The sequence below is a fragment of the Geotrypetes seraphini genome, chromosome 7 (genome assembly GCF_902459505.1).
Source record: "Geotrypetes seraphini chromosome 7, aGeoSer1.1, whole genome shotgun sequence".
NCBI classification, from domain to species: Eukaryota; Metazoa; Chordata; class Amphibia; order Gymnophiona; family Dermophiidae; genus Geotrypetes; species Geotrypetes seraphini.
The window spans coordinates 19,227,095-19,251,982 of NC_047090.1; the positions used below are offsets into that span (position 1 = coordinate 19,227,095).

The window sequence follows — 24,888 nt, forward strand, 5'->3', positions numbered from 1 at the left end:
ACCCAGAACTTCTGGACCGTTTGACATTCCCATCACATATGATAGAATGTGCCTCTTTCACCACATCCTTTCCAGCAACTAGTATCACTCTGCTTGGTATATTTGCTAATTAAAATAGGAGTAGTATACCACCGTACTAGAAGTTTGATAGCATTTTCCACCAAAGTGGCCGCCCTAGCTGTCTGAAAAAGATGTAATGCGATTACCCCCCATTCGTCTATGGACCATACCTTTCCAAGACCTTTTTCCCATGCTTTCATATATGGTTGTTTTAGTTGTTTTATCTTCATTTATAATTTTATATAACCAAGAGACACACCCTTTTGCCACTGGTTTTCCTAACCTTTTTTCAAATTCAGATTTCTCTAAAACTCCATTATTCTTCGCCTTATATGTTAATATATAATTTTTTATCTGAAGATAAGGGAAAAGATCTCTCATTTTTAATTGAAATTGATCCTGAATATCTATGAAAGCCTTTACCTCACCTTCTTCAACTAGTTGACCAAAGCATGCTAATCCTTTTACCTCCCACTTCTTAAAAATTCTCCCCCTCCATACCTGGTATAAAATCTTGTGCATATAATATAGGGGAGGAAAAAAAAGCCTTTTTCACTGCCTAATAGTTTTTTTCTTAACACTTTTCCAAATTTTTAGGGAACATTTACTGAAAGGATTATTTATATGTGTTATATCTTTTTCTCCCAGCCATGGTAAGTATTTCAGTTTTCTTATACCATCTTTCCCATCTAACATTGCTTGTTCTACTTTTACCCAAAGCTTAGAAGGAGATGAATGCCATTCAACTATTGCTCTCAGCTGTGCTGCTTTATAATAATCTCCTTCCGTCTTGGACTTAAACATTGATTGCTTTCTGACCCTTGGTCTTTTTCCTCCCCATATGAATCTCAATATCATTTTATTCCACTTTTGGAAAAACTGTTTTGGAATTTCTATCGGTAATGCTTGGAATAAATAAAGAAACCTAGGGAGAATCATCATCTTAACCACTTCCATACATCCTAACCAAGAGATGCACAGCTTATTCCATCTGTCTAAATCTTTCTGAATATCCTTTACCAATGGCATATAGTTTTGTTGGAACAAAGATGTTCAGTCTGCTCCCAAAATTATTCCCAAATAGCGAATCGGACCTTTTACCTACCTCAAGGGTACTGCTCTTTGTAATTCCATTGTCCTCTCTATTGATGCTGAAATATTCATCACTTCCGTCTTATTTAAGTTTGCTTTAAACCCTGATAATTGGCCATATTCACTCATAATGTCTGTAAGGGTAATTAATGTCTTTTCAGATGCTTCAACAATAGCTAGCATGTCATCTGCAAACAAAGACAACTTTTGCTCTTCATCCACCACCCTCTGGCCTTTTAACTTTTGGGACTGTTTGATTTTCTGTGCTAAAGGCTCAATGGTTAATGCAAAAATCAAAGGTGTCAACGGGCAACCCTTTCTTGTCCCCCTTTGAAGTTCAAATGTAGAGGAATAGGTTCCATTTATTTTAATGCATGCTAATGGGCTATTGTATAATGTAAATATCCAATCCTTATATCTTTTCCCCAGGCCCCTATACGCTAATACTGCATCCATAAATCTCCATTCGACTTAGTCAAATGCTTTTTCAGCATCGACCGAGACTGCCACCCACCCTATTTTATCTCTCTTAGCCCTCCATACCAAATCTAACACCTTCCTGATCCCATCAGAAGCTTGTCTCCCAGTGATAAAACCTACCTGGTCTGGATTGATAAGTGACGGCATATATAATGCCAATCTATTAGCAAGGACCCTAGCCATAATTTTTGTATCTATTCCCAGTAAGGAAATAGGTCTATAACTAGAACAATAAGTATTATCTTTCCCTGTTTTAGGTAATATTGTAATTCCCGCCAATCTCATATAATATGGTAATTGTTCTCTGTTTTTTAGATTGTTAAATAGTTTTGCTAAAAGAGGAGTTACATAGGATATAAACTTTTTATAAAACATTCCTGTGAATCCATCCATTCCTGGAGATTTGCCTGATTTAATTTGATATGTCACTTCTTGTATTTTGTCTTCTATTATGTCTTCCTCCAGTCTCTGAATCTCTGATTCTTGAAGCTTATTTAGTTTTAACTGAGACAAGTATTGTGTCAGGGATGTTTCCTGTCCTTGATATTCTGATGTATATAGTTTCTTATAAAATTCCAAAAATCTATCATGGATCTCCTTCTCTCTTGTTAAAAAATCACCATGTTTGGATCATATGCCTATAATATTACTTTGCTGATGTTGTACTTTAATGCGATGTGCTAATATTTTCCCTGCCCGGTTCCCTGATTCGTAATGTTTAAGTCTAAGACGATTTATATTGAATTGAATGGCTTCATCTTCCATTTTTCCTAGGACTATATGAATCTCTTTTATTTGGGTCCTAATCTGTTCCCCCAGTTCCTTTTTTATGTTGTTTTACTAATACCGTCAGCTTTTCTCTTAATCTTTTTTCTTCCTTTTCCAGGGCCTTTTTCTTACAAGAAGCTATAGAGATCAATTCTCCCCTTAGGACGGTTTTGAAGGATTCCCAAATTGTAATAGGTGAGTAGTGGTCAGTACTATTGTTATCTAAAAAATTTCTGATGGATTGTTCTATTTTCTGTACTACCTTGGGATCTTTTAATAGCGTATCATTTAATTTCCAATATTGTATTCCTATTTTAGAGTAACCCCATGTTATATCAGCCCATCTGTCCAACTGGTTTCTTCTATTTTTGCATCCACTAACTTGCCTCCTAGGGATTTATCAACCCAAATCATATCAATTTGGGAGCACACTTTATGTGGTGAGGAATAATAAGTATAATCTCTTGCTAACATATGTATATTCTGCCATCCGTCTAATAAATTTAATACTTCTAAAAATCTTTTTAATTGTTTTCTATCTTTTTTAGTTCTATCACTTTTAGTACTTGTGGTATCCCAGCGAGGATCTAGAACCAAATTGAAATCCCCTCCTGCTAATAATAATCCTTCCTGTTTTTCTAAAATTATATTCATAAGAACTTCAAAAAATTTCCCTCGATTGTTATTGGGCGCATAGAGGTTCACCAATGTCGCCTTTACACCATTTATTTCACCCACCCAGATGATCCATCTACCTCCATCGTCCCTTCATTCCTTCTTTGTCTTCTTGGGCACATAATTGTTGGGGCAAGCAATAAAGGACAAGTCATTAATGTACTATGAGTTGATGGTCAGTTTTTGAATTTAAAGAAGAATTTTCTTACATGGACTGATCAAGAAATACTTTGACTGATAATTTAACCCTAACAAGTGAGGGTCTTTCCATATTGAGGAGTTTTCCTATGACCTCACTTTCTATCTTCTATTTGTTGTGGATTTAGTGACAGACTTAAAGATCTCAATCTGTATTCTTTGGAGGAAAGGTGGGAGAGGGGAGATATGATTGTGTCATTTAAAAACCTACATAATATAATTGTGCATGAGTCGAGTCTCTTTCATTTGAAAGGAAAATCTGCAATGAGAGGGCATAGGATGATGTTAAGAGGTGATAGGCTCCGGAGTAATCTGAGGAAATACTTTTTTACAGAAAGGGTGCTAGATGTGTGGAACAGTCTCCTGGAAGAGGTGGTGGAAACAGAGACTGTGTCTGAATTCAAGAGGGCCTGGGATAGGCACATGGGATCTCTTGGAGAGAGAAAGAGATAATGGTCACTGCAGATGGGCAGCTCTATGACCTCACAATGCAGGTGCACAGAGCCTTAGCCTATAGGAAGAGGAGTTGCAAATGTTAAGAGCCTTAGCCAATAGGGAGAGGAGAAATATGATAAGAGACGTTCAGATACCTACGTGGTGTAAATGCACATGAGTCGAGTCTCTTTCATTTGAAAGGAAAATCTGCAATGAGAGGGCATAGGATGATGTTAAGAGGTGATGGGCTCCGGAGTAATCTGAGGAAATACTTTTTTACAGAAAGGGTGCTAGATGTGTGGAACAGTCTCCTTGAAGAGGTGGTGGAAACAGAGACTGTGTCTGAATTCAAGAGGGCCTGGGATAGGCACGTGGGATCTCTCAGAGAGAGAAAAAGATAATGGTGGATGGGCAGACTAGTTGGGCCATTTGGCCTTTATCTGCCATCATGTTCCTATGTTTCCATGGGGTTGTAGACAGGTGGGTATAGAAGGTTTTGAGGGTGTTTTGGGGGGGCTCACCATGACCTGCAAGTGAGTTGTGGTGAGGTGTTTATGTGGCATCCTTTTCGTGAAGTTCACAGCAGTACCCTGTAAGGTGCCCCACTATTCTGTTGACATGTCTAGGTGGCCAATCCATGACTTTGCTGGCCTCTCCCACGTCCAAAAGGTCTTCTTCTAGGCAAAATGAACTGGATGCTGGGCTAGATAGCTCAAACAAAGAAGCTAGAACGAGCTAGAGTCTGTGAGCTTGCACTGCTTAGAGTTTTAGCTGTGTATTTTTCTCAGTTGGGAGGTGACTCCCTATATGAGAAGTAGAGAATAGCACAGGGACAAATTTTTCCCCATCCCCAGAGGAACTCAATTTCCCCATCCCATTCCAGTGAGTTTTGTCACTATCCCTGCTCCATTCTTGTAAGCTCTGCTTTAACCACACGAGCCTTAAACACTTGTGATTTTAAAGTGTTTGAGGCTTGTGCAGATGAGGATGGAGCTTGCAAGAATGGGGCAGGGACAAGAAAAGAACTCACCAGGACAGGAAAATAAGTTCCCATGGGGATGGGGAAAAATTTGTCCCCATGTCATTCTGTCAACAGCTGGCACAGATCTCTTTTCAGAGCTGGTATGCTAAGCACCAGCAGAGGTGGACCACTAGGGATGCTTCTGAACAATTAGTCCAGGAGCCTAGGCTGCAAGGGTGCAAATTGGCACCGGCAGCCCAACAGAGGAGCCGGGCTGCCAGGGTATGGGTTGGCACCAGCAGCCTAGCAGAGGGCCCGGACAATTCGGACTGTCGGCTCCGGGCGGCTTTCCCGCAGAGGAGAGAATCCTGCATTCACCGTGGGCCTCATCTGGGGCAGACTCCTTGGAGCGGCTGGGGCACGGGCAGTGTGTCTGGGAGGGAATGCATGGATGGGAGAACATCGCAGGGGAGGAGACATAGGCATCCTGGGACTGTCTGCCAAGTCTCTTCCCTGAAGAAGCCCTTTCTGGAAACGTCAATCGCTCCTCCTAAACTTACTTGCTCCACTTCATCACTGACGCTGAAACCGTGGATTGAAGACAAAGTTTTATTTTATTTTTCTTTCCAGCTTATGATTTATCTTTAATCTTATCTATTGTTTTGCCTTTTGTCTTTGTTTTGTTCTATTTCTTTCATTTAAATTTCTCCAGAATTCTACTGTTCAACGGCTCCCCCTTCTGCTTCTATTCCTTTCTCTCCTCTCTTCTACCTTCCAAAGTATTTAGATCAATGCTGTCTTGTTAAAATGTTTATTTTATTTTTATTTTTCCTCTAACTCTACTTTTCACTTCTCTATTACCCTCCAGGTACTTTAGTTAGATCTTCGGGACAGTAAGGGAATTTTTCAAGTACCTTTCTTATTTCTAATCTTAATGTATATTTTCTGTAAACCGCTTAGAACCTAACGGATGTAGCGGTATATAAGAAATAAATTACATTACATTACATTACAATTGGTAGGTATGAGTAAGGAGTATGTAGATAGGTTGGAAGAATGAGTGAGGGTGTGAATTGTGAAATGGTGAGTAAGAGAAAGTGGAGAAAGCATGGAGAAAGGCTGAAATATAATGTGAATGTTTGAAGAGAGGAATTGAAAGGAATGAGGGCACTGAGGTGGTGCATGAAAGGAAGGGATTGAGTGAGGGTAGAAATGGGGTAAAAAGGATGAAAGAGGCAATAGGAGATGGGGTAGAGAGTAAGAGATAGAAGAATGACTTAGAGGCAACAGAAGGAAGGAGAGAAAGGGATGGAGCTGGAGCTGGTGAAGGGATGAGAGAGTGAGTATAAAGGGAGGACTAGAGATGGATGAAAGATGGGGAGAGGAGAAGAAGACAGGGAAAGGAGAGAGAGAGAGAAAGAGCAATGAGAGTACCGGAGAGTGGATGAGAGGGAATTGGGAAAAGCTGTAGATGAGAAAAGGAGAGTAAGAAGAGGGTGAGGGTAAAATCAAATAGGTGTACATAAATGCAGAGAAGAGAAAATGGGCGGGGGGAAGCATAAAAAGAAAGATTGGTGGCAAGAGAGGGAAGGTGAACTCAGACCCAGCCCTAAGAAGGGGGAGAGCTTTGGCAAGGAAGGAGGTTACTTTTTTACTTTTAGTAACAAATTGTGGCTGGGGTGAAAGGGAAGGGTAGTCTTTTAGACTAGCAGAGATCAGAGGTCCCCTCAGGAAGGAGGATCCAGGAAGTCTTCAGTTTGGGCCAATGGGCCCTTTGATATTCTCCCACCATCACTGAATGATAAAAGCAATATTAATATTAAGCCAGCTCTGCCATCAGTACTCTCCAACCGGCGATTTCACCCATCCACAATCTTGGACTTCTTCAGGGATTAACTTGTTGTAGAGCCCAAGATTGAGGAAGGGCAAAAACAGCAGTTGGAGAGTACTGGCAATAGAGCTGAATTAATACTGATATCACTTTAGTGCACTATTTTTTCCAATGGTACGAAAAAGAATTGAAGGAGCACAAAGATGTTGGATTAACAGATAAACAGATAAACCTTGGTTTGCGAGCATAATTCATTCCGGAAGCATGCTTGTAATCCAAAGTACTCATATATCAAATTGAATTTCCTCATAGGAAATAATGGAAACTCAGACAATTCGTTCCACAACCCAAAAACTTTAATATAAAATACTGTACTGTATAAAATAAAAATATATATAGTAAAACAAATATGAAATGGGTGTGATGTATTTCTCTCTCCCCTCCTTACACTAGCCCAATCCATCGGATTCACCATTTTCGCCTACGCCGACGATATTCAACTCCTCCACCCTATCAATACTACTAATATTTCAGATACAAAAGACATAAATAATAAACTGGATAACATACATGATTGGCTATATACAAACAAACTCGCACTCAACATAAATAAATCTCGTGTACTTCTACTTCCCATCAAAAAATCAGAATCATTACTCGGAACTATTTCTATCAAATCCACTCCATTACAAATGGAAACAAAAATTAAATTACTCGGCGTCATCATCGATAGCAATCTCACCTTCCATGAGCATATCAGCTCTGTAGTAAAAGTATGTTTTTTTAAACTCCGCATTATCAGATCTTTAACATCCATTCTGAACACTGACTCTATCACTATCTTGACCCACTCTCTGGTAATCTCTCACCTAGATTACTGCAATTCCCTCCTTAACGGCCTCTCACAAAAAGAACTACGACGCCTCCAGCTAATACAAAATACCGCTATAAAACTTATCTATAAAAAAAGCAAATATGACCACGTCACCCCTCTTTTAAAGGAAGCTCATTGGCTTCCCATCTCCTACCGTATTACTTACAAAATCATTCTTCTCACATTTAAAATCAAACTTCTACATCAACCAACTTTTCTCGATAAGCTTCTTATACCTCAAAGTTCCCCGCGCACTTTGAGATCTTCAGACCAAAAGCTCCTTTTTATACCGTCCCTAAAAGACTCTTATTATACTCGTAAAACCAATTTCGCTGTTACCGCCCCAACATTGTGGAACTCACTGCCACAACATCTCCGAGATGAACAACAACTTGCTAAATTTAAAATAAATCTAAAGACATTCTTATTTCAGGATGCATTTAACCAAACCTAAAAAAAAAAAAAAAATGCTCTTTTTCATTCATTAGACAAGTATCCATTATTCATTACATTAACGTTCCCCCCTCCTCATGTTCATCCCCTCCCCACTCTCTCCATTTCTTCTATACAATGTAACTTTTTTCCCTTCCCCCACAATTTCCTCACATTCAAGTATGTCAAGTCTTTGTCATTTATGTTTAATTTAAGATATTTCCATTCACATCCTATTACTATTAATTCTTTTTTTTAAGCTGATTGTTAACCGGCCAGACAATTGTTTGATGGTCGGGATATTAAAAACCAATAAACTTGGAAACTTGGAAACTTGATGCTTTTATTATGTTCAGCCGCACTCAGTGTGAGATGTGTGTATGTTCAGCCATGCTCAGTGATGCACGTATAATATGCGTACTTGACATGACGTGCTTATACGTGCTCGTACTGCAAGACAACACTCGTTTATCGAGTTAAAATTTAAGAAAATACTTTGCTCGTCTTGCAAAACATTTGCACACCACGTTACTTGCTATCCAAGGTTTGACTGTATATAGTTTTCTGAAGTGACATTGACATATGGGGGTCCTTTTACCAAACTGTGGTTAAAAAGTGGCCATAGCATGTATTTAAGCTGGTCATTCCTGCGCACTAAGGCCATTTTTCCTGCATGGGAAAATAGCAAAATTTCCGAGTTTTTCTATTAATGGCCCTGCACTAATTTCCCCCTACTGCCACCTATTTTGTAGGCAGTAAGGGCCAGATTCTCTAAATGGTGCCTAGGTTAGGTGATGCTATGTGTCCAGCCAAGTTCTGTGCAGAACTCAAAATTGATTAACGAGCTTAATTGGCATGGTAATTGACCACACCATTAAAAACTCATTAAAAAAAAAAAAACAATTGAAAGTTCTGTGCAGAACTCAGAGCAGCCCTACCAGCACCTAATGGTTAGGGGTAGAGAATAGGTGTGGTGTGACTTAGGCGTCACCGATGCCTAACATTAAGAGGATGTCTAGTGACTCTTAAGTCGGGTTAGGCACTAGTAGGTGCGATTCTATAAATGGTGCTGTTTATAGAATCAGGCCCTAAGGGCTTATGCATTAACCACATGCTTGAGTACCTGATTGTAAAATCCACTTAGATAACCTTGATAGGCGGTATATAAAAATCCTAATAAACTTGAACTTGAAACATGCTAATTAGTTAGTGTGTGACAATATAGAACACACCTACTTTCTGCCCCAACCCACCCAAGCACCAAAAAATAAAATTATTTTTTAGCATATGGGAAATGTACACCAATGCCAAAATTACTGTGGAATGCCTGAGCGTGCCCTGTGGTAAGGCATTTTAAGCTGTGCAGTAAAAGAACCCCATTATTTGCTATATCGTGAAAATGTAAGAAAGGGGCAGTGATAAAAAGTGACCTCAATAGTCACAATTTATTGTGAAATTTGAAGAATAAAATGTTATTTTACAGGTTTGGTCTGAGCCTCTTTCTTATTAATAAGGAAACAGTAAATGACAATCGCTTTCATTTGGATTTGATTTTTTTTTTAAATTTTTTTCATGTTTTCATATTTATGGATATATTGAAAATATAAATAATAAATATAATAGTTAATGTTTTGATTATAACAGTGAATGTCTTGAATAATTAAAAAATGTTTAGTGAATTTTGAAAGAGTAAAAACCCAATTCACTTTTATCCATTCTACACAACTCAGGATTTTGTAGACCTCAATCATAGCTAAAGAGCTCTAACCTCTTTAGCCTTTACTCATATGAGAGGAGTTTCTTCCCCTTCATCATCATCTTGGTTGCTCTTCTTTGAACCTTTTCTAATTCTGCTATAACATTTTTTAGATACGATAACCAGAATTGAACGCGGTACTCAAGCTGAAGTCGCACCATTGAACAATACAGAAGTCTGGAGTTGGCAGAGAGGAGATGGGCACACCCACCAGCTAAGTGGAGCTTGTGGAGATAAGTGAACAGAGATAGATAGTGAATGCATCTGTAGGTCAGCAAGAGTGGTTTGAATTGTATTTAGAAATGGATGGGAAACCAATGAAGTGACTTTAGGAGTAACATGAGTATAACAGCTCTCACTGAAAATAAGTTGTGCAGCAAAATTCTGGACAGATTGACGTGGAGAAAGATGACTGAGCAGAAGGCACAAACATTTATCTTGTCAAATATTTGTACCATTATTTTGGCATGCTGATGCTGGGTTTACATTAGTTTGCATGTGGAGATGAATATGTACATATCTTTTTATATGTATTTCTATAGGTCTGCCTATTTTTAAATGGAGTTCTTTTCTGTATTAGATATTTGTAAACCACTTGGACCTGTCTTAAGAACAAGCAATATAACAAGTTTTAATAAAACAAACATATTCTATAAGGACACCTGTCATAGTAATCTCCCACCCACTTCCCTTTCATTAAACTCCCTGTTATAGTGATGAAGATCCCTACCAGTGCTATTGGCAGGATGACTTCTTCTACTGAGTCTCTGCACAACCTGAACCCTTCAGAAGAATAAGTGTACCTTCCGTAAAGGTTCTGTGGGTAGCTCAAGGTGGTCAATTGGGGGGGAGGGGTTCTAGAATCCTGTGAAGGTTCTTGTTACTCAATGGGGGTCTTGTGACTCAGGGAGAGATTTTTTATTATACCGGAAGACAGGGCAAGCTCAAAGGCATATGGCACCATGAGCTACCTTCAATGGTGGCAATGCCTCAACTCCAGTAGACCCCAAGTAGATACTAAGGGGCTCATTAAAAAAAAGTCTAAAAAGTGGCCTAAATGGCTACTTGGATGATCAAAAAGCCTGATTGTCCAAGTACCCAGAATCAAAGCTGGTTTTAGACGTATCTAAAATCAGCTTAGGCCTTTCCCCTGCCTCTAAATGCACAGAGAAAAGAGGCATTTTTAGAGGAGGGGAAAGGGCGGGCGGTGGGCCGACCTACACCTAGGCGTACAACACGTATAACCAAAGATTTTGACAGGTTGCCTAGTCGGCACTTATACGTTTTGACTTAGACCAAGTCAAAACAGGTATAAGTGCCAAAAAGGGGCCGCTGAGCTGATCGTGGTTGCTGCCTACCCCCTACAGCAATGATCCCGGCAGGAGAGATGGCTCATATCCCCTGCCGCGATCCATCCCCCCACACACAACAATCAGGGCAGGAGGGAGCCCAAGCCCTCCTGCCCCATGGCACCCCCGAATCCCCGATTACATTCAGGGCAGGAGGGAGCCCAAGCCCTCCTTTCCTGCGGCAGCCCCGAACCCCGATTACGTTCAGGGCAGGAGGGAGCCCAAGCCCTCCTGCCCCACGGCACCCCGACTCCGTGATTAGGTTAGGGGCAAGAGGGAGTCCAAGCCCTCTTGCCCCGCGATCCCCAAACCCCCCCTGAGTCCGATGGGGCCAGGAGGGAGCCCAAGCCCTCCTGGCCCGCCGACACTCCCTAACCCCCAACCCCACTAAAATACGGGCAGGAGGGATCCCAGGCCCTCCTGCCCTTGATGCAACCCCCCCCACGACCGGCCCCCCAAACCCACGATTACCCCCCTGCCAACCTGCAACCCCGTGCCAACCCACAACCCCCCCATTCCCACCCCCCATACCTTGAAATCGTTGGCTGGGACCATGTGCCTAAGGCCCCACCCACAGGAAGAGCCTAAGGCTCCTGGGCCTATTCTGGTTGGCGGGGGGGGGGGGTGGCGAGTCAGTGGGGGGACGATTGGGGGCTCGGGGGGGCGGTCATGGGGGGGTTGCGTCGAGGGCAGGAGGGCCCGGATCGTTGTAGGGGGAGGGTGGATTCTGTAACTGGTGTTGTTTTTGACAGACACCGGTTACAGAATCCAGCTTTTAGGCAAAGGACTGGCCCCTCCTTCGCCTAAAAGCCCTTGTTTTGGATGTTTGGGGCTTAGGTTTTTTTGGGGTTGATTATATGGTATAAGTTTAGACGTAGTGGTGGTCTGGACGTTTAAACAGCTGAACGTAGAGGCAGGCCATTATAAAAAAAATCCTCCTTTTGGACGTTTTTTTGATAAGGGACATTTTCCCTGCTTCTACTTTCAATGTTTAAGGCCTTAGGCCAAAAAGGGACTTACACATTTTTTTTTATTATGCTCCTCCACATCTCAAGTAGAAGGAAGATCATATCCCCCTCCTCTCATAAATTGTATTTCTCCCCTAAATCTCTTGCATTCTATGTCATCTAAGTCTTATTGTCTAATGTCTTCCCTTTTGATTTTAATAGCCATGATTTTGTACACTGCTTAGACAACATTTTTAAAGCGGTATATCAAATTTTAAATAAAACTTGGAAACTTTCTCCCCTTCTCTCTCAAGCCCCTAGTCCAGCATTGTTGCCTCTCTTCTCTCCCTCCCTCCACCTGACAGAAAATTGCAGGCAGGATACAGAGGAAAGAGAGGAAAGACCCAGAGTAGGCCGAAAGCAGCCTGCTGTGAAACCTGTTGCTACTGGCAAGCAAGGTAATGTTTAGAGGCCCGCGATGGGGGTAGGGGAAAGGAGGAGGGAGAGAGGAGAGGGAGCAATGCTAGAATAGAGGCTGGAGAGAGAAGGGGAAATATGTTGAACAGAGAGAGAAAGGGGCAAAAACTTTGGACCACGTGAAGCACTGCCACTGAGCTCAGGGGCCAGAGATTTCAGTGCTCTATATCTCCAACGCCCTGGGCCAGAGCCTCACCTGGTCCAGTGGTTGAGCTGGCCTTGCTGAAAAATGTGGTAATTCATGGGGGCTTTTGATTGTGATGAGGTATCTTGTTACTTGGAAGGAAGCTGCTAATTTTTTAGGAGAGGGGGATGCCTTGTTCTTGCCACTGGTAGGCAGAAGGGAAGGAGAGTGGTGCTCCAAGCAGGGAATGAATGTTGCCATACAGGGAGAAAATCCAAACTGCTAATTATCTCATTCATGTTGTGATACTTAGCAGTGAGAATTTCTAATGATTGTAACATGCATGGCAGTTTTATTAGGATTACAGTGCAAGCCACTATTATGATTATGCTAGTGTGGCTAAAATTTAATGAGTTAATGCAAAAACTCTTTGCATAGTATATTAAGTAGAGATTTTTGTGTGCATATTAAATTTTTGCAGACTCGTACTGAAAGATTTTTAGCATGTGTTTTATTACATTGTCCTTTGTATCAAGGTCTGTATCATTTTTCCATAATTTTTACAAATACAACTTTTATAATCAAGGACTACAGTCTGATAATCTTTTTTCTCCACAAATTGGATCACAATTATCCACAAAGGGACTCCGTGTGTAAAATTTGGATATATGTGAAAGTATATAAACAAGAGTAAATAAAACAGAGAGACATGGCTCAAAATTCTGGCTTGACAGAAATAATACAACAGAAATCTAAAATTTCAAGGAAATGAAATAGCAACACGATTATAGTCTACTCAAAAGATGCATTATTGGCTGAGAAACTGAAAGTGCAAAGAAACTGGCATGAACATTATTCCCACCCATCAACATAATAAGAAATGTAAAAAAATATATATAAACAAGGGAGAAACAAGCTGCAAAAGGAAAACAAATATAAAAACAAAAGGAGAAATTAACAGAGGAAAAGAGTAGCCTCTATATCTCACCATGGAGAGGAATATGAAGAGGAGGGCTTCTGCTCAGCATCAGCAACAGGGCAGCAGAACTGGTGCAAAACTGTTTCATTCCTGTTGTTAAAGTGATAAATTGTACAAATCAATTCCAGTCCACATACAGTATAAATGAATACAAAATTTACCTTCCCCCTCCCTTTTACTAAACCACGGTAAAGGTTTCTACTGTGGCCTGGAGCGCTAAATGCTCCAGCACTGCTCCGATATTCATAGAATTCCTATGAGCATCAGAGCAGTGCCGGAGCATGTTAGTACGGTAGAGCTTAGTAAAATACGGCCTTAATTCCTAAATTGTTTCTTATATCACTTAATGCATTTTCTATCCGTGAGCTGCTTCAATTTCTTTTATAACCAGAATATTTGCCAAATTGATCAATCATGTCCAGTAATGCAAAATGGTTGACTCAGGATTCTTCAAATGAAGCAAAATATCATCTGCGTAGACTGAAACTTTATAGTCTCGACCTGCATATGGAATTCCCTGTATCTCCTTTGCCTGCTGAATGGCCAACAATATCAAAAAGCAATATCAAAAAGCAAAGGAGACAAGGGACATCCTTGTCTAACTCCCCTCTTCAGACAAAAATGTTCTGAAAATGTATTATTAATATATAATCTGGCTGAAGGAGAATTATACAAAGTTTGAATCATTTGAATAAATCCAGAACCTATCCCAAACCAATCCATTGCTTGGTACATGAAAGTCTATTCTACATGATCAAAGGCCTTCTCTGCGTCAAAAGAGACAAAGAAGGCCGGATCGTCCATTGTTGTTGCTAAAGTAAGCATATGAAGAGGCAATCTGGTGTTATTTGCAGAATGGCGTTGTGCAACAAAACCCGTTTGGTGCAAGCCAATCATATAAGGGAGAGCCAATAGAATTTTTCCATCCACATTAATTAAAAAATTGGCCTATAGTTTGAAACCAACATGGGATCCCTGTTTGGCTTTGGCAAAACAATAGTAAGCGCTTCTGCCATAGTACCTAATATCTGATCCTTCGCCAGTTGTGATTGATATAATTGAAAAAGATGAGGTAACAGCAAATTTTGAAAAGATTTTAAAAACTCCACTGTAAATCGATCACTACCCAGAGCGGACCCAGCTCTGAGAGATTTCAATGCTGACTGGATCTCTATAATCGATATAGGCGCCTCCAGCTTTTCTTTTATATGCTCTGGAATTTTGGGACCATTAATTGAATTTAGAAAATCTCTTCCTTCATTCTCTTTATTTGAATATAGCTCAGAAGAGTACAAAGCTTTATAATAATTCAAAAAATGCTTTAAAACACCCGCTATGTGGGTATAAATCTTACTCTTTTCATCCTTGATGGCCACAATCTTTTCTCTTCTCTTTTTAGCTTTAAGATAATTAGCCAATTCCTGCTTTATTCAAGTTTCCATAATACACCGCTTGCTGGCAAAACAAATCTTTCCTAGCCAATTGTGAGGAGATCTCATTGTATTTGTATTTAGCTTTCAACAGGGCATTCAAAGTATCTTGTTTCCATTTCAATGCCAATTGTGACTCTAATGTCAAAATAGTTTGATCCAAATTAGTGAATTCTAAACTGAGTGATTTCCTGATATGTGCCGAATAAGAAATAATTTGCCCTCTTACAGTAGCCTTGAAAACATCCCATAAAGTTTCCAAAGAGATTTCCTCTGAGGTACTGAATTGAAAATATTCCTTCGTTTTTAATTGAATTTCCTCAAGAAAGTTTGAGTCAGCAAGTAGTGTATTATCGAACCTCCAAACAGGTCTACCAGAATCTTCATTAGTAAACTTATATTCTATCCAAATTCCAGCATGATCCAACAGAAGGATCGGGTCTATGCTGGCTTTTGTAATCTGTTAAATTAAATGGTCAGAAACAAAAAATAATCAATTCTTGAGAATGATTCATGAACTTGGAAACAAAATGAAAATTCCCGAGCATTAAAATGAAAAATCTGCCATATATCCTTTAAACCACATGTATGTACAAGATTATCCAGGCATAATGATTTTAATTGTCTACTCGGTTGTTTATCCATTATTGGATCTATTACAGCATTGAAGTATCCTGCTATGATTATATTAGACGTAGCAAGTGAAAGAATTATTTGTTGGAGCTTTTTAAAGAATTTCGCCTGATTTGTATTTGGTGCATAAATATTAAAAAGCATCAGGGTATCATTTTCTGAAGTCATATTAACATAGAGCCATCTACCCATTGGATCAGCCCAAAAGTTATCAAATTTAGCAGAAATCTTCTTATTAATCAGGATTACCATCCCTGCCTTTTTGCCTACTGCTGGAGCAAAAAAAAACCCCCCCCAATGTTTAATCTATCCTCCTTCTATTTTGGCTGCCTCTTTTGCTGATAAATGGGTTTCTTGTATAAAATATATGTCTGCTTGTTGGTTTTTCAGAAAGTTAAGAATCTTTTTCTTCTTGATGGAATGATTGAGTCCATTAACGTTCAAGGAATAGAATTTTAAAGCCATTTTATTTGATTAATACGTGTTAAAGAATGGACCCCTAATTTCCTTTTGATTGAATATAAAAATAGTATTTTCACACACACCCAGGACCCTAATCTAAATTCCCCCCATTCCATCCCTGCATGTAACACAAAAGCTTGTTTACAAACATAGACTGGTAACTACTGTCTTCCCCCAAGCACCCTAAATTCATCCCCAAATTAACCCTCCACGTATCAATACATATTAATAAAGTCAAATTTAATCTCCATAAAAATTTATAATTAAATATATTTTAAAAGTAAGTTATTACCTCATCTAGGTATTCAATTTAACATTATACATTAAACATTATACACCATGTCTTATCCTGAACTACCTTACTCCATAATAACAAATAATTAATTTAGACCTAATAAATAAAACAAACCCCCAGACCTAAAACCACTAGGAATCTCTCACAGCAGAATTATCTAATAATATTACTAGGACTATAACCAAATATACTATATAATACATAGTAAATTCATTAAGAGCTGCAATATTCCTTCAATTAATTAATAAAACAATTATTTAATCCATTAAGAAAAGATATATACTCATAAGCAATAACTAGATGGAAATTGTAAAAATCAATAAACCAATAGGAAGGGCTTCCAAATTCATTACCCTATTAATCATGTAATATTAATAATAATTAATTTATAAAGAAGAATTATCAAACACAATAAAGGAAAAATCAGAATCACTGCAAAATAAACTCAACATTCTACTCTAATAAAAATATAGGAATAACTTAATAAGAATATATAGCCTTTAAACAAACTGTCTTTGGAAGGAGGGACTCAGTCAGAAGTATTAATCTTCCTTCAAGCCACTATATCTTTCTGGATCCATTACTAAACTAAACTAAACCTTAAGTTTTTATTTCACATCATCTCCATAAAGATAGAGCTCGGGCACGGCTTACAAGTAAATTCAATGAGGGAAGGACATAATAAGAAATTAGAGTTTAAAAGGGGATAGCTAGCTTTACATTTTAAATAGATAGCTTTACATTTTGGAGAAAAGCCAAGTTTTTAGATGCTTTCGTAATAATTGGAATGAGCCAAGGTTCAGCAGCGGGGCAGGGAGGTTGCTCCAAAGCTCAGTGAATTTGAAGAAAAGGGATTTCCCTAATTTACCTGCATACATGACACCTTTTAATGAGGGGAAAGATAGTTTGAGTTTGTGGGCGGATCTGGTAGTGTCAGGTCTCGAAGAATTCCAGGATAGTGGAATTAGAGGAGGAAGAATGCCATGTAGGATCTTGAATATTAGGCCACCAATTATATCCAGGATGTAGAAGAATATGATTTACTTATTTCAGGGAACTGATGTCAAACTAAATTCTTCTTTTCCTGTGTCATTTTGCATCCATTGTGCCAGATAGGTCTCCAATTTGGAATCCACATTGTACTGCATCTATTCAATTTCTAATGGGATTCCCACCAACACTTATATCGCATTCCTCCAGTCTTTTTCCTTCTCATTAATAAATGTTAGTTGCTAGATATTAAAGGAAATCTTTCAGTGCAGACAGCATTTCTTCTGAAGATGGTTTGCATTGTTGAGATTTTGCATAACTGTTTGTGATCTATGGAATCCAGCTGAGCTGTGCTCATCATATTTATACCAAACAGCATGATATAAGCAATGCCCAGACTAAGGAGCAGATATTCAGGTCTCGCAAGGGCCCAGTACTTTTAAGGCCAGTATGTAAGTCCAAGGAGTGCAGTCAGGGCTCAGAGTCATATGCCCATGTCAGGTAGAGAATAAAACCAAACTGGGAGCTCAGTCTTGATAATCTGAAATATCACTTGCTGCCTGAATGTAACTTTACACAAATATTTTCTCCTATTTAAGTCTATTTAAGAATAGGACTGAATTCCTGCAGTTTGATCCTCTGCAAACAGTTCATTCGTCTCTTTATATAGACACATATCTTCAGACTTATGCTTGCATGCTGCTACACAAATAATGTACAAGCTTCTGATGCCCACACAACTCCAGCAGAACAGCACCCCTCCAAAACAAACTGAAAGCTCACCTGCTTTGCCAACTCCATTTTCATGGAAACAACTTCAGAATATGTGAAGCTGAAAGAACAGGCAATCCTAGGAGATTGACATATGCAGTTCACTGTTGTTATAACAGCAAAAGCACCTTGAAGTTCCGCCCCCTTCACTTACTATCCTGTATTCCATTGGCTCTCTGAAAACCTATTACAAGTTTATCATCAACTCTTTCATTAGAAAAAAAATAAAACTAAGTTCCAAGAAATTAAATCTAATATCTTGTCCAGACCTTTGTATGATCTTCCATTAAAAATCCAAATTAAACAAAAAGATTTATCACTTTTGAAAAATAAATCCAATCTTTCCTTGTCACTCCTTATGTCATAGGCTCCAAATGCTGATTAATATACTCTTGCAGTTTAGTTGGATCATCATAGTGACTGGTTTTATTATTGTTAGTGATCTTCATGACAGCTGGATACAAAAGAGAATTTAAATAATAAACAATGTTAAAGAATCATTAAAAATGATTTTAAGAGTGCTCAGTGTGATATCTTATTCAAAACCAGCAGATTATGAGAATAAAGATATAAGATCTTTACATCATTGCACTCACCTCCCTACCAGCCCTAAACATCTTATTGAATATGAACTGTTCAAGCAAACTTATAATCAAAGATGTATATAAATGAGTACTTAGCTGAATTCACAAGATGTCAATTTGATTGAAAGATATTGTAAAGTTCACCACTCTTGAATGAGTTTGTAAACTGGGCAGATACTCGTAGATGGTCGATATATTAAACTATAAATAAACTTGGAAACTTGGATACATGCCTTCATGAAGCCAGAGATTACTCCTTACAGCTCTCTAATGTATTCCAATTGAGACAATATATTTTGTTAACACACTTTTGCTGTTATATTTTTATACTTTGCTCAAATAAAATATTGTCTGATTTTGGTAATACACTGCACATCTGCGTGGTTCTTGGAGTCAGTGAGGGGCTTGGCAGCGGCTCTTCATAGCCATTGCTGGAAAAGGATACTGGGTTTAATGGACCTATGATCTGTCCCAGTGTGGCAACTCTTATATTCTCTTACAATTGCTGATCTATCCTAGTATTCTATAATGGTTTATGCCCACAGATGTGTCCTTATAGGATACTGGCTTAGCTCGCACATTTTTAATGCCTAATTTTTAGTGTCCTTTGTAGAATTGTATTTTATTGAACACCATGAGCTGGGTTTGAAGTTTACTAGTCATTTACCGGTAGTCACATTTATTTGACCCTTTTCTTTTGCATACCTAAACATATTTCAAATGGTCTCAAAAGTTAGTACATAAACCCATGCAAAAATACAGAAACTTGTTGCAACATTTCTTCCTTCGGTGGAGACACAAAATGACATAAATGTCCCAATGCGCATGCTAAATCAGAAAATAAATATTTAAAAAATCCCAAAACTACTAATACAAAACTCAGTCAAAATCTCAAAACCAAGGAAAATTAGTGTCACTGTGAATTTCTCTTAACAATCCCCCTCCTTTACAAACAGGTTGAAAAGGTGACAGCGAAAGCTAGAAGGATGTTAGGGTGCATAGGAAAAGGTATGGCCAGTAGGAAAAAGGAGATATTGATGTCTCTGAATAAGACTCTAGTGAGACCTCATTCAGACTATTGTGTACAATTCTGGAGACCACACCTTCAAAAAGATATAAAAAGGATGGAGTTGGTCCAGAGGAAGGCAACTAAAATGGTGTGTGGTCTTTGTGATAAGGCGTATGGAGACAGACTTAAAGATCTCAATATGTATACTTTAGAGGAAAGACAGAAGAAGGAAGATATTATAAAGATGTTTAAATACCTACATGGCATAAATGCACATGAGTCTAGTCTCTTTCATTTAAAAGGAAGCTCTGGAATGAGACGGCATAGGATGAAATTAAGAGGTGATAGGCTCAGGAGTACCGTAATCTATAGAATTACTTTTTTACAGAAAGGGTAGTAGATATGTGGAACAGAGGAAGTAGTAGAGACAGACACAATGCTTGAATTCAAGAAAGCATGGGAGCTCTTAGAGAGAGGAGGAGATAATGGTTGCTGCGGATGGGCAGACTGGATGGGTTATTTGGCCTTTATCTGCCATTATGTTTCTATATTTAAAGGAGTGAATCGGTTTTATCGTGTCAATATTTTAAATATTTCATGAAATCTAATATAATAAAATGCTAGGCCTCGCATGCGCACTCCCATCTGCGTGCGTCCGTTTTCCGTGAGATGTAGCGACCCGCAGGTAAGAGTGCACATGCGCGCTTACGTCACCAGCCGCCGATGCCTCCACAAGCCAAGACCGCAGCCAGCCGCCGATCTCTGTTCCTCCAGCGGACGGGCGGGCGGGGGGGTGTCTCAGAGGAGAGGGATCGCCGTCGCTCAGCGCAACCAACGAGGAGGCCAGCAACTTTCCGCCCCGGCTCTTAAACTGACCCAAGTCCTTTGCCACCCCCCTTTCCTTCCCGCGGGTCCGACTATTTACCCGGCGATTCAAGCAGCGTGTGCAGCAGTCTTCACATGCTGCTTCGGGGCCTTCTACTGCCCTGATTTGCTCTGCCGCGTCTCTGATGATGTCATCAGGGACGTACCAGAGTAAATCAGGGCAGTAGAAGGACCCGAAGCAGCATGTGAAGACTGCTGCACACGCTGCTTGAATCGCCATGTGTAGTCGGGCCCGCGGGAAGGGAAAGGGGGTAGAGGAAACGCTAAGCCAAGCCAGCATTCCCACCATCTGGGGAAAAAGACCTCCACCAAAGCCTAACTCAAGCACACAAAAATACCAAACCTCACCAAGAACTATCATCAATACAACCACTACCCCCACCACAAAATACACTACAATAGCTTGCGAATATATGAACATCAGATCCGTCAGCCCAAAGGCAGAATTAATCAAAGACTGGCTGATCAAAGACAATCTAGGCTGCCTCTTCCTAACCGAAACATGGCTCACCTCTGAGTCAGATCCAAGCATTACAGAATTCTGCCCCAAAGGATATAAACTTGAGTTAGTATGTCGAGAAAACAGAAGAGGAGGAGGTCTAGCAATCATAACAAAAAACAATCTCAACATCGACGTACTAACCAAGCACTCCACCCCTTATCTAGATCTGCTAGCCTGCCAAATATCTGACAAATCACTCAATGGAAACCTGAACTGTCTTATTTGCTACATTACACCAGGTAAATGGAACACCTCAAAACAAGAACTTGAAGAATTCATCTTCCAGAACTCACTCTCCTCCACACATAACTTGATCCTTGGAGACTTAAATCTCCACTTAGAAGATCAATCATCCAAACAAACAACAGATATACTCTCATACCTCAACACCCTATCCTACCAAATTCTCAATCCAGAACCCACACACGAAAAAGGTCATCAACTTGATATAGCAGCTTATTCATTTCCAAATCAAAACACACAAAACATTTACATCTCAAACGGGTCCTGGCACCCTACTCTCTGGTCAGACCATTTCAAATATTCATTCACCATCAATTGGGCTCAAAATAACAACAAACCCATCCCAAAGAAATCACACATCAAGATCAGACCAAAAATCGAACCTATCACATTCTGGAACACAGTCGACCCCAAAATCGACCCCAACAATCCCAAAGAATTCATAAACAGTTGGAGGACCCTCAGTGAATCTACACTAAATGAACTAGCTCCAATAAAAAACAAAAACAAAATAGACAGACCATCTAACAAATGGTTCGACGACGAACTTCTACACCTAAAAAGAAAATGCAGACAATTAGAAAGGACATGGAAAAAACAAAAACACAATCACACCAAAGATGAATGGAAAATCCAAATCAAACAATACAATACCAAACTGAAGGAAAAACGAAAAAACTACTACTCCAAACTCATCGGCACCGAAAAACCAGACACAAGAAAACTTTTTGACATCGTAAGAAATCTCACTGATACCAAACCATTTCTCGCCACCCAAGGAAACCAAACTCCCACAGCCACCCAATTAGCGGATCATTTCAAACACAAAATCATCACAATCAGATCCACATTCAACAATTCAAGAATCAACATAGAAGAAATACGAATCAATCCCAAAACAGATGAAGCAATCCCAGCAGATAGGATATGGACAAACTTCCCAAAGATACAATGGTCAGACTTGGACAGGCTTTACAAAAAATACAGCAAATCCTCATGTGACTTGAACAACTGTCCCTCATACTTACTAGCAACAGCTTCCACCAAATTTAAAGCTAGCCTCACACTATGGCTTCAAACAACACTAAGTGAAGGTCATTTCCCACCGGAATTAGGAGAAATCATAATTACACCTATCCTAAAAGATCCCAAAGGTCCTATAGACCAGTGTTCTTCAACCTTTTTACACCTGTGGACCGGCGGAAATAAAATAATTATTTCGTGGACCGGCAAACTACTAAGACTGAAATTTTTTTAAAAACCATCGCCGCCCCATCCCCGTGAGCTCGGTCCCACAAACCATCTGATCCCATCTGCACAAGCCTCAAATAGTTATGATTTTATATTGAACATATTTTATTAAAGTATAAAAAGAAACAATATTCTATACAATTGTCATTTTATAAATACAAATAATACAGGGCAAAGATCAACAAAAACCCTGTCTCCCCTCCCCTTCACATATATCCCCTCTACTATCAAGAAAACTGAATAAGCTAAATTATTACAGAATGCTACACAAATATCTTGTAATAGAATATCACAGTCACACATGACAGGAATGGTTTTAGGGAGTAGAACTAGGGCAACTGCCCCCTGGTCAGAGAGAGCCTTAAGCCAGCTGGAAGCTAAAGAAGTAGTAGTGCCTGGGCTTTGCACTCCCCAGTTATGTCTAGCAAGATACATACTTCAAATCTGATATATTTGAATCACAAGATAGAAATAAAATTATTTTTTCTACCTTTTGTCGTGTCTGGTTTCTGCTTTCATTGCCTTTTCACTCTCTTCCATCCAGCATCTGCCCTAAGAACATAAGAACAGCTGGGTCAGACCAGTGGTCCATCATGCCCAGCAGTCTGCTCATGCGGCGGCGGCGGCCCTCTGGTCTAAGACCAGCACCCTAACTGAGACTAGCCCTACTAGCGCACGTTCTTGTTCAGCATGAACTTATCTAACTTTGTCTTGAATCCTTGGAGGGTGTTTTCCCCTATAACAGCCTCTGGAAGAGCGTTCCAGCTTTCTACCACTCTCTGGGTGAAGAAGAACTTCCTTACGTTTGTACTGAATCTACCCCCTTTCAACTTTAGAGAGTGCCCTCTCGTTCTCCCTACCTTGGAGAGGGTGAATAGTGTTTTTATCTACTAAGTCTATTCCCTTCAGTATCTTGAATGTTTCGATCATGTCCCGTCTTAATCTCCTCTGTTCGAGGGAGAAGAGGCCCAGTTTCTCTAATCTTTCACTGTACGGCAGCTCCTCCAACCCCTTAACCATCTTAGTCGCTCTTCTCTGGACCCTTTCGAGTAGTACCGTGTCCTTCTTCATGTACGGTGACCAGTGCTGGACACAGTACTCCAGATGAGGGCGTACCATGGCCCGGTACAGCGGCATGATAACCTTCTCTGTCTCTTCAGTCCAGCATCTGCCCCTTCCATCTATCCTCCTGCCCCCCCCCCCCCCAATTTGGTCTGGCATCCATCACCTTCCTTCTGTTCCCCTCATGGTCTGGCATCTCTGTCCTTCCCTCCCCCTGTGGTTTTTAGCATCTCTCTTCTCATTTCCTCCACTCAGATCTGATATTGTTCTCTGCTCTCTCTTCCCTTTTCTTCACTGGTCTTCCTTCTCTATTTTCTGCCTCCATCTAAATTAAATTCTTTCTTACTATTTAGTCCTGTTTCCCTCTTTTCACTGTGTCTACCCACAGCTTGTCACCCCTTTCCCTCACCCCTCCATTATCTTACTATTTTCTTCCCCCTTTATTTATCTCCTTCCATCCAGTATGTGTTCTTTCCCCACTTCCATTCAGCATCTGCTCTCCCCTCTCAACTGACATCCATCTGCCTTCTGCTCTCTCTCCCTTCTTCTCACTTCCATCATCTGTCCCCTTCTCTCTCTCATCTCCTCCATTCCATCATCTGCTCCTTCTCTCTCCCCCCCTCCAACTTCCATTATCTGCCCCCTTCCCCTCACCTTTGCGGGTCACTTTCTTTCCCCTGAGGTGGCTCATGTCAGAGGGGAAGCTTTGGCCGAGCAGAACCGCTTGCAAGGAACAGTGGAACTTACTTGATTGATGTCGATGCTGGGGCCCGTTGCCGTTTGAAGAAGAAAAAAAAAAAAGGTGGAAAAAAGGGACCTGCAAAGGCGAGAGGAAGGGAAACCTTCAGGACAGCTGCTCTTTGCCCTCCTTCAGTGGGCCAAGAATCCAGACCAGCAGCGGCAGCTCTGTATATTTTTAACTTCGGCACAGAGCTGCCCCTAATCAATAGTTTAGCGCGGTTTCATGAGGCAGCTTCGGGGCCTTTGATAGGCCGGCCCACATCGCATCATCGAAGCGGGCCGGCATAGCAAAGGCCCCGAAGCTGCCTCATGAAACCGCGCTAAACTATTGATTAGGGGCAGCTCTGTGCCGAAGTTAAAAATATACAGAGCTGCCGCTGCTGGTCTGGAGGTGCGGAGACAAGGCAGGAGGCAAACGCGGTGGAAGGCAGGAGTCCCGGCAAAGGCAGGAGTCCAGGCACCGCGACTGCAACAGGAAGTTGCAAGTCAGCTGACGCCGGCCTTTCGTTGCGGCGGGGACCGAATCCTTCGCGGACCGGCAAGATTTTTTTGCAGACCGGCACCGGTCCGCAGACCGGCGGTTGAAGAACTG

The 24,888-nt window shown here is 40.3% G+C and overlaps 1 protein-coding gene across 2 annotated transcripts in view; it reads right to left on the bottom strand.

Moving 5' to 3' along the window:
• The window catches only part of IQSEC3 (IQ motif and Sec7 domain ArfGEF 3), a 225,807-nt gene that overhangs the window by 173,379 nt on the left and 27,540 nt on the right, over positions 1-24,888 (bottom strand). For both annotated transcript variants that reach the window (XM_033953076.1, XM_033953075.1), the window contains exon 2: positions 13,448-13,528. The gene's annotated coding sequence lies outside the window, so the exon portion shown is untranslated. The remainder of the gene's footprint in view (positions 1-13,447; positions 13,529-24,888) is intronic.